This window comes from Psittacula echo, assembly GCF_963264785.1.
Source record: "Psittacula echo genome assembly, chromosome: 1".
In the NCBI taxonomy this organism is placed as follows: Eukaryota; Metazoa; Chordata; class Aves; order Psittaciformes; family Psittacidae; genus Psittacula; species Psittacula echo.
Genome location: NC_137735.1, coordinates 7,055,894 through 7,067,451, shown reverse-complemented (window position 1 = coordinate 7,067,451; position 11,558 = coordinate 7,055,894).

Here is an 11,558-nt window from a genome sequence, read left to right as displayed (position 1 = left end):
CCCTCATCAATTGCACGGTTGTAAAGGAAGACAAAATTTGAGGTTGATAAAGCTCCAAAGTTGTGTCTATAAATGGGACTCGTCTAAAGTTTCCCTGGTAGGAATCGTATAGGAAGGAGTCACATATGGTAGTTCTGCAGAACTACTAATAATAAGGAATGCACCCTGTCATTCAAAGATGTGGACAAGTAGACCCAGAGAGATGAATGATTCCTGCATTGCTGCTCACCACGGTGGTTTCCACACGCATTCAGTAACAATCTTCATGGCCCTGGTAATCTTTACCAGTTAACCTTTTCTGTGGTAAACCCTTGACAAAGGCAGAGTGTGTTTTGTGGCTGTAGATTGAGAAGAGAGCCTGGAACATCACATCAATAGAGAAAAGAAGTATAATATAAAAATAGGTATTTATAGAATTTACTTCTGCTTTGAACTAATTAGTACTATCTAGTAATATATTCTATTTAACAGGTAATCTACCTGAACTATTTGAGCCCAAAATCCAATCCTGAAGGGAAAAAAAATGCTCATCTTCAGAGATGTTACAGCTTTGAAACACATTTAAAGAAGAAAATAGAATGTAATTTGAGTAAAAAGAAAAGAAAAAACACAGGAATGATACATGCTAAATAGAAACACCCTTGAATAGCATCATCCTCTTCCCAGTTCAGAAAAAATGGGAAAACAGTTTCCTCTGTCTGCCAATAAGCGCTAAACTTTCTGTATTCATCTCTCAGGCACCCATCTTCACCGAATTTTTCTTGCTATCATGAGGAATCAATGTCCTTTAATGTTTAAGGAATTTTGCAGTACACTAATGATACACCAGAGGGTGCTAACTTACCTCTAAACAAATTTATTTAGTCATAGCACTCTTGGCTAAATAAAATAAAATCTGTACTATTCTGGCCTTTTCAGTTTGGAATTTGTATAGAAAAGGTACAGATAATAAAAAGAAGGGCAACAAAGTGATGCAGAGTCCGAAGATAAAACATCAGAAAAGCACCTGAAGATGAGCAACAAATGTGAGTGACTGAATGAACTAAACTGGATGCTAAAACAGTAATTCATAGAATCATAGAATAGTTAGGGTTGGAAAGGACCTTAAGATCATCTAGTTCCAACCCCCCTGCCATGGGCAGGGACACCTCACAATAAACCATGGCACCCAAGGCTCTGTCCAACCTGGCCTTGAACACCGCCAAGGATGGAGCATTCACAACTTCCCTGGGCAACCCATTCCAGTGCCTCACCACCCTCTCAGTAAAGAATTTCTTCCTTATATCCAACCTAAACTTCCCCGTTTCAGTTTGAACCCATTACCCCTTGTCCTGTCACTACAGGTCCTGATGAATAGTCTATCCCCAACATCCTTGTAGGCCCCCTTCAGATACTGGAAGGCTGCTCTGAGGTCTCCACGCAGCCTTCTCTTCTCCAGGCTGAACAGCCCCAACTTTCTCAGCCTGTCTTCATACAGGAGGTGCTCCAGTCCCCTGATCATCCTCGTGGACTCCTCTGGACTTGTTCCAGCAGTTCCATGTCCTTTTTATGTTGAGGACACCAGAACTGCACACAATGCTCCAAGTGAGGTCCCACGAGAGCAGAGTAGAGGGGCAGGATCACCTCCTTTGACCTGCTGGTCACACTCCTTTTGATGCAGCCCAGGATACGGTTGCTTTCTGGGCTGTGAGCACACACTGAAGCCTCCTCATGTTCATTTTTTCATTGACCAACACCCCCAAGCCGTTCTCTGCAGGGCTGCTCTGAATCTCTTCTCTGCCCAACCTGTAGCTGTGCCTGGGATTGCTCCAACCCAGGTGTAGGACCTTGCACTTAGCATGGTTAAACTTCATCAGGTTGGCATCAGCTCACCTCACAAGCGTGTCAAGGTCCCTCTGGATGGCATCCCTTCCCTCCGGCGTATCAACCGAACCACACAGCTTGGTGTCATCAGCAAACTTGCTGAGGGCGCACTCAATCCCCCTGTCCATGTCACCGACAAAGATGTTGAACAAGACCGGTCCCAACACCGATCCCTGAGGGACACCACTCGTTACCGGTCTCCAGGCGGACATTGAGCCATTGACCACAACTCTTTGCGTGCGGCCATCCAGGCAGTTCTTTATCCACCGAGTGGTCCACCCATCAAATTGATGTCTCTCCAATTTAGAGTCAAGGATGTCGTGTGGGACAGTGTCGAACGCTTTGCACAAAGGTAGATGATGTCAACTGCTCTGCCCCTGTCCATCAGTTTCGTAGCCCCATCATAGAAGGCCACCAAATTGGTCAGGCAGGATTTCCCCTTAGTGAAGCCATGCTGGCTGTCACCAACCATCTCCTTGTTTTTCATGTGCCTTAGCATGTCTTCCAGGAGAATCTGCTCCAAGATTTTGCCAGGCACAGAGGTGAGACTGACTGGTCTGTAAGATACAGGGTATTTTCAGATATAATTCAGATACAGGAGTCCACAAATATGTGAAAACTAAAAATGGTAGCAGGGGTTAGTCATGCTGGTGGGGTAAGCAGTAACGTTCTGAAGAAGAAATTATTTGGCTTGATATTGGGAAACTTTATTAACAGAGTACTTCAGCAAGGTTCTGGTCTCTTGGGATAGGGTTAATGCACCATCACAGAGGGTGTTCAGGATTTCAGCATTAAGATCCCAATACTAAAGCCGTGGTGTATAGCTTTATATACAGAGCCTGAACTGAAATTCTTTCCAGTGTTTCTGTCTGCAGCTTTGTGGTTTGAAGTCATAAGAAGGCATTAATTTATCTTTTGCAGTTTTCTGGGAGAGAACACGAGTATATATTTCACTACAAGGGTGTTTTATGCACATATAAACAATAGTATGAGATTTTATTACAAGTCAGAATCATGCTATTCATGCAATGGGTCACCACTAACACTGAAGGCATCCTCTTGTTTGCATTGTCATTGCCAGCTTCAGCTTCATTTCACAGTCATCACTTCTCTTTTCCACAAGGTGACACCTATACTATATAAGGTAACATCATGTCTATTTATTTCTTTGTAACACAAAGGAAGTCTGTTGCAGACAAATGCTATATTATGTTGGACATAATACCTGATACTTGCCAAGTAGCATTTTCTACAATTGTGCCAATTAAAATGTGAAATTGCTACCACTTATTTTTGAACTTTCAGGTTCTGGCAGTCAGGAAAGAATGCCATAACTCATCAAGATGCAGCTCTCCTGGCTTATCTAGGATAGTCCTATTTTTCCTCTCAAATTTAACCTGCTCATGACCTAAGGAAATGCAATTTGATAATTCTGTCTTCTTGCGGTCTCTGTGTCAAATGTGCCAACATGCTTCAGTCTGTACATCAGCTTCGTGTGCCTCTGGAGCTGACTGATGGTCAGACATGCTGTTGTGCCAGACAGCCTACAAATCTCTTCTATGCAGATAGAACAATGTGTGAGGACATGAGGACACTGCTCATGTCTGTGCTGTGAGCGTCTGAGGATCTTTCATATTGCACCTTTAGTATCCCGTCAGCTCCAGCGAGCGTTGCAGTCACTAAATCATCTGTATCACTAGAATCCCTGACTGCTACAGCACTTTGCAGGGAAAACTGCCCGGTTTGTGCCAATATGCACCAGTGTCCTTTGTAAAGAAAGGACAAGCTTGCTGAATGTCTTCATGGAGAAGGTTAGTGATGTCCTGCAACAGTGATCCTTTGGCTGATGTGCCCCATGAACTCTGGTCAGCTTTTACCTCTACAGCCCTGATACGTCGTCCCTTGGAAACACACTAAACATTTATCCTGGACTCATGAGAGTGCAGTAGTACCAGGGACTGGGGTGCCAGCTGTCTGGAGGTGATACGGAAAGAACTTTCTTAGGACAAAGTGATATTTGTGTGGTGATGAGGTGGAGAAGGACATGATTGTGTGTGTTAAAAGCTTTTCAGTGGTAGGAGTCAGTGAATAAGCTGTGTTATCAAGTTACTCACAATTTACCACCAGCAAAAGAGGAAATCTCTTTCTATTCTGCAGATGAAAAGAGCTGCTTTCCTTTTCAAAGCAGGACGTGGGAAAGGTCCCTCACAGCCCTGCCCATAGCAAACAGCAGTCCCTGACCTTGCTGCCATAGAGCTATTCATAAGCCACCAAAGCTTGAAAGGAGGCTGCTCTACATCCTGGTCCACCTTGCAATACTCTGAAACCAGGCACTCACCCCAGCTGTGCTGCCAAGGCCCAACATGCAAACAAAACCTCTGCAGAAGATCAGCAATGCTGAGAGAATCTGCTTATTTCTGGCACTCTTGAGAATCATCCCATGCAGGCGGTATTTTGTCCTAACCAACACAGGGCTTCTCAAAAAAAGGCATACAACACATTTCCTCTCAGGGCAGCCCCCATAACAAGATCAAGGGCTGTCTATCCTTGTGTTAAGGCATCTGGAGGAAAAATACAAAAGAGAAGGGGAAATCAGTCCCACTAGACATTCCTCAAGGCTTTTTCTGGCCCCTGCCTTAACCAAGCACACATTTTAGCCATGTTCGACATCCTCGCCCAGCTCAGTGTTGAGCCAAACAGAAGCTGACTTTGGAGATGGTCTAAATACATCTGTGTCTTTATGCATTTGGCTGTGCAGAATATGGTGAAAAAAATCTTTCAGTCATCTCCAGCACCTTTGAACTCAACTTATTTGAAACAGGCACGTCAGAGCTCTAAGAGTCATAGTGGGTGATGACATGCAAGGCTTCCCTTGATGGGATCAAGGATCAGATGGGCCATTTGGGACTACCCAGTCCAGCCTTCAGCTATGGTTTTGACCTATGTTTGCCAAGAGGACCAAGCCTGGGAGGAGTATAGCTCTGTTATGCTAACAGTTTCTTGTAACATGGAAGCATTATAAACTGGGGATATTGCTAGGGAGGCGCAGAAAAGCCTAGTTGAGAGATAGAGGGAAGCATAAAGACTGGAAGAGCAAAAGCAGCCAGGAGCATCAGGGAATGTTTTCAGTGTTAACACTTTCATTCCAGTCTTGCTCAGCTTTCTCCTTGTGTGTACTCAGGTGTTCATTCGCGTTCTACTTTCGCTGTTTCTCATGCAACAGTAGGGGTAGATTGATTCTGGAAGGCATTAAAAGCAAGGAGAGACTGTAGAGACTGTGGAATACCTAAAGGACAGCTGGTTGAATGCCCCTGGTCAAGACTTCTGCTCTTTTGTGCTTCATTATCATTCTTCTTGGAATAGATATGCAGACCTAGATTGTCTTATCTATTTCTTTCATTGTAAGCTCTGAAACAGGCATTTACAGCTTTCTAAGTATTTCCCGTCTATTAGGATCTCTGCAGTTACTAGTAATGGCTAGCAAATTTACAACTTAGGCAGCTTTTCTCAGGAATAAATAGGTGAAGGGATAAGAAGCAAGGCCGTAACCTTCATAATACAGAAGAGTTGCACTTTTTCTTAAGAATAGTGCAGTTTCTGTTATTTCTCACTGCCTTTCACAGCTTACCAGTAGCGTCTATGGGGTGTGTGGGTAAAAGTAACAAAGCCTAGTAACATTACAGCACATACGTTAAATCTGTGCTGAAACATATAAAGAGAGTTGTACTCTGTGTGTGTGTGAAATTACCGAGTTTGCAGATTATTAGCATGAATGTAAAAAGCTTCTAGCACAGCATACGGTAAACACATTAGTGTTATATTCCAGAAAGCATCATTTTCCCGAGCTATAGGTCTTGCTGACATATGTGGTGGAAAGGCTAGCTCTGCCAATTGTCTGCTTCCTTCATATCCTCTGATTCTGGTGCTAGTTTAAAGCAATATACTTAATAGCTATAGTCTAGGACTTTGAAAAATTGCAATACTATCTGTCTGCATGGAAAGTCACATATCAGTGACATTTGGTTGGCACAGTGGGTTTTGAGAAAAATGGCAAGGGAAACAGTTGGCACTGAGTTTCGGGAAAAAAAATATATCAGAAAGTGTGAGTCTGGTTGCAGTAAACTCACATTTTATTTGCTCATATATCATTTTGTCAGGGTTTTCAATAGTTCTTGTGGAAAATGTGCAAATGAAATATAAAGCAGCTTTCACATATAATAAGGGTTTTCCTTCAACCTAACTGGAGTTCTCACAACCCCTGCCATATACAGTATCCTGGGTAGTACAATCTTGCCCTCCTAAAAATAATTATATGAACCTCCAGAGTGATTTCTTTGTTAAAGAGCCCATCCAGCCACATTTTACAGGACACTTAGAAGGCAGTGATGGGTGTGTGTATGCATAAGTTGCTACCCCACCATAGATGCACGTGGACATGGAAGATCTGTATCTTCACTTGCTCATGTAAATATTGATGCTGTGGTTGCAGATTTAGAGGAAAGCAGCTGTTTATTTCCAGTTCAGCTCCAATTGGAAACTAGCAAACCACTTCCCAGCCACAGTCCCTCTCCTTCACACCATAAATCACGGCCAGCTAATAATAATAATGGTAAGGCGTCAGAGTGCTGAAGCCTTTTTGCACACTGGATGAAACAGCAGCCTTTTGGGGTTCAGGAATAAGGAGTTCAGAGTCTCACTGCTGAGCTGGAATTGGCAGCTTTTGACAGTCTTTGTAGGAACTGTATGGATGGGGCAGAAAGTCATCTCTGTGCTGGTTATGGAAACCTCTTTGGAGTCCTTGTATGGTGGTGCCCCTGCACTTCTCCTCCCATAACTCTCAAGAGTGACTTTTCTACAGCCTATGATTAATTGTTGTAACACTTCGGCAGTGAAATGTGCTCCACGCATTCTGGCTGTGTAACACAGACCAAGGGGTGACTTCATGAGTATTTTTCATATGTGCAAACATTTTAATGCATTGCAACTTGAGCCCTCTTTCTTTAGGACAATCTTAGTTTTGAGCTACTATTCCCTTAAAACTCTTACCTAGACTATTGATGATGGAGCTATAAATATTACCACTAAAGATACAAGCTATATAATGTCACATAAACACTGTATATAAAATACATACACATTGAAAGCCTCCCCATTGTTTGCAATGGTTAATTCAGACACTGTTCCTTGAGAATCAGTTGAGATAGCTATAAATCACAAAAATCGGCTCCCTACAATGTGCTGTTGAGGTAATTGCGAATTTTCTACAGTGATTGTTAATATGGCAACAGAGTGTTTGAAGGGACAAAAAATAATGGGTTGGAGAGAAGGGAGTAGCTCTTGTAAGACTCAGCTGTGCCTGTCAGAGCTGTTAGAAGAGTAATAGCTTTTGTTAGGCAATAAACTGGAATCCCTGCCATGCTTCGTTTAGTTTCCAAAATTCATAAGTGCAGCCTGTTTCCAAAAAAAAAAATTAATTAGTTCATGAGTAAAAAATCAAAGCACAGAAGTTTATATAGAGTGGTTTAGAGCCTTCTTCTGATATGCTAATGGAGGTTTTCTTTTATCTGAATTGCCGTTCAACAGTATTGAACTTTTTGAATACACCATATGTAATGTCTAGATCACACTTAATGAGATACTGCTGTACTAGTTCTATATTTTCCCCAACTTTACATAGTGTTTAATCCACAATCTTTATACCCCAAGACTGTGAAAATTGTGACTATTCAGGTAATACAACCCCTTATGTTTTCCTTTTAAGCAATAATAAGCAGATCCTGAAAGAGTATATTAACACAGCATGGCTAAAGCCAGGGCAGTGGGCACAGGCCAGACTTTGCCATTGAAAAGCCCAGCAGAGACTGTCAGCAAACAGCTTATGAGCCAGTGGTCTCCCACTCACCCCGAAAATACAACCAAGCAGGGCAGAAGTGATACATGAGCCTGACCATCTGAGTAAGAGGGAATTGTGTTCTTTGTGAAGCTTTTTGGGCAGAGGTGCCTGGAATATAACTATTTGCTGCCAACAATTACTTTTAAAATAGAGAAGCAATTCGCTTTTATATTAAAGGGAAAGAAACAATTTCCATAAAAGTCAAGCAAGGGTGAAACACCACCAGCCATGGTCATAGTTCCTACCCACATCCAGGGTTTGGTGGTTTAAAAAAGGATACATGCATGTGTTTTGCTACATGGTTTCACAAATAACCAAACTTCTGGCAATCACGTTGTTATAATTGGGAAGGTAACAAGTTTGCTCCACAATTAGTGGGGGTTATATTTGAATTCTTTTCTGTAAACCCGGTATTACTGCTTTGGCAATACCAAATATAGCTTTAACTTCTGATTATTTAGCCTAAAAATAAGTTTTTTAAAAAAAGAACAAAAAACCCCAACTCACTTTAAAATTTATTTAGAGAAGTCAGACAAAAAGTTCTACTCAATGGTAGTAGCTACATATATCCTTTCTTGGGGTCCCAGTTATGCCTTGTTATGTTGTTCTGTCATAAATAGTATGTGAACTAGATGATCTTAAGGTCCTTTCCAACCCTAGCTATTCTATGATTCTATGACATATACCTCTCATTTTTAACAGAATTCTCAGTGTTTTCCAATAGACAATGCATGCAAACTGAGAGGGGAGAGACAGCACTTGTTAGTTCACCATTGAGGGAAACCAGCCAGCTGGATGCAACAGTGTTCAGGCACCTGAGAAGCCCCATGGGCTGGTGACAGTAAAGCCTGTGTGGCTCTACCATCCAGATTGCTTTTCTGTGAGGAGCCCGGGATGTCTAATTAGCTGTGAACTCTGTCTGAACTTTTCCTTGAGCTTAGTGCTTCGTTGTGTAGCCTTCCTAGTGGCTAATAAGGGTGAAATCACACTGCAGCACTAATCTAATTCAGGTAAAAACAAACAAAGCATGAGATATCAGTCTGCGGGAGGCCAGCCTTTTATTAGTTCCTGTACTCAAAGAGGTGCTTGTTCATATAACCCAAAATAGCGCTTTTTGTCTAGTACTTAGTTTAAAAGAAAACAGGAAATCTTTTGCAGTAGTGACCTTCAAAACAGCCTAGGGAAGTTAGGAGTGCAGGCCCTACACCTGGAACTAGCACTGGTCTTTCTGTGGTTTTCAGCAGCAGAACTGGTTTTTAGAGAAAAGAAGTGTGTTTTCCAAGATAGGTGATTTTTAAAAAAATAATGTTCAGTGAAAAACATGTAGGCTTTTCACATTCACAGAATCACAGAATGGTTGGGTTTGGAAACGACCTTAAGACCATCCAGTTCCAACCCGCCTGCCATGTGCAGGGACGCCTCACACTAGACCATGTCGCCCAAGGCTCTGTCCAACCTGGCCACTTGTCAACCCAAAAAAGACCATAAACCCAAAATGTTTTACCTGAAATAGTACATTGATATTCAGAGAACAGATAAACAGGTATCCTGGCAGCCTCTTCTCCCATCTTTTTCTTCCCAGGAGAGCAAGTGGAGCTAAGAAAGCCAGGATGTTATGTAGCAAAACCTGGCCAAAGAACTACTCATGTCACCTAAAAAGGATCAATACAAGAACAGTTACTTGTTACTTACTAGGGGCTGAGGTGACATCTTTTCACTCAGTAGCACTGGATTTTCCTTCCGAAGATCTCCATATAACATAAATGGGGAAATGAATTCAACCTTTTGTTTTCAGAAGCAAAGAAAAGCTTTCTCTTGTTGCTTCTACATCTATGAAGACACAGTGGGATCAAATTAAAGCAACATATATGAAAAGTAAAAAGATCTTTTGTTATTAACATAAATAGGATTTCTGGACTAATTTTCAGATCTAATCAGATGTTAAACTTGTCCAATCCATCACAAAGTGAGATCTTACAATCTGAACAGGAATAACCAAGGAATTTACCTCATTTTCATTGCTGTGAGTTTAATCCCAAATGAAATTTCCAATATTCAGTTCCAGGAGAAAGGAACTAGCGTGAAACCAGCTGAAACCTCCCCAAAACCCTTTACACAACACAAAATACGGATCTGCAGCCTGGTGCAAATCTGAATACAGCTTGCAAAACCCTGCAGTAAGTGGGAACAGCATTTTCTTGTGGCCGTGGTGGAGATAACAGGGTTGAGCGGATGTTAAAGGCACTCTAATTAATGAACTGCTGAGTAAGAGCGAAGCCCGGATTATGGTACATACCTTATGGCTATCAGCAGGCAATACAGTGAATGGAAATGGTCCCTGAAAAATGCATTCAATCAGGGAAATTGCCCCACCTGTAGTTCATTAACAGGATTAAGTCCTGATACAAAGTGACAGTCAGTATTATTTGTTTAGGCAAAAAGCTCACTCTCTTTGTAGTTTTTGGCATACCCCGCTGGCTTTAACAATATGGATCTGAGACAGCTAGTGTAGCTTTAATGTTAAATTAGCCAGGGTAAAAAGCTTGCCAAGGCCAGGCAGGAACAAAGTGTTCTTTTTGCGAAGTTGGCACATGGGGCCAGTTTCATTTCAGTAGCATCCATGTGGTAGGTACTCCATTTCCCGCATCCACAGCAGCATTGTTCCAGGTAATAGGGGTCATGCTGTCACCAGAGCTGCACGCTATGGCAGTGTGAGAGAGATTGTGCTCTCTGTGAACCATGTTAACACCCCATCACTTGTGGGGAAAGGGTCCTGTGGGCTTTCGGGTACTTGGGACAGCAGAGCACAAGGGTAAAACCCAATGATCAGCCCTTTGTTTAGAGGAGACCCATGCTGCAGGAAGCTGAGGTCTGCTCTGAAGTCTAAACAAGAGATAAAGGCTCAAGCCCTCAGCTGGTAAAAATTAGTGCCGCTACTGTGAACTTCTGGAGCTGCAGCAGTTTAGTTTATTGTGAGACAGCTGGAGTGTGGTCTGCAGCATGTAACTGATTCATTGCTGCGTCGTTCCAGCTCTGTGAGGAGGAACCGGCGCTGGAGAGGCGGCTCATGCTCCAGTGCTTGCTAAATATGGCTGGTGGTCTGGATTTAGCTTCGGAAAATAAATATCAGAGGCTGTTATAACAGTTGTTAAATTGCTATTTTAAAATCAAGCGGATCGTAGTTTATCTCCCTTTTTGCATTTGAAGGCTAAGGTCTGGTTTTATGAGTGTTAGACAGCAGAGGTTGTGTCAATGTATTTAGCGGAATTATTTATGTGTTCCTGTACTACAGCATGGTGTCCAAAGAGCAGAAATATGTTATCAGTCATCACTACTTTCCTTCTAAATGCAACTACTGCATGATGTTCCCTTGCCCCTGCTGCTGCCACCCCATTGCCATGTTGCCTAAGGCCAGCACAAACCTCTTCTTACACTAAGAAAACAATATGGAACTAAAGCAACAAAAAATACATTTCTCATTCTCCATAGCTATTTGCTATGCATCTTCTTCAGAGCTAATCTAATGCCTAAGTCTGGATGGTTAGGAAGAAATTTTCTGTGAAAGTTCCCCTAAATCTGCTTGGCACCTTTTATTCTGCAGTAACTGGTGTAAGAGCCATGAGTCGGAGCTGGACCAGGCATAGTGGTCACTGTGTTTCTCTGTGGGAGCGCTGCAATGCTTATGCCTTTGGGGTCATCCAGCCCAGTGACGCTTAAGGTAATCTGGGTTTGAGAACTGTGATTTATTGTGTTTAAGAGAAATTAACTTTAAATCCTGGCCTTCTACAATGCCAGAATATGA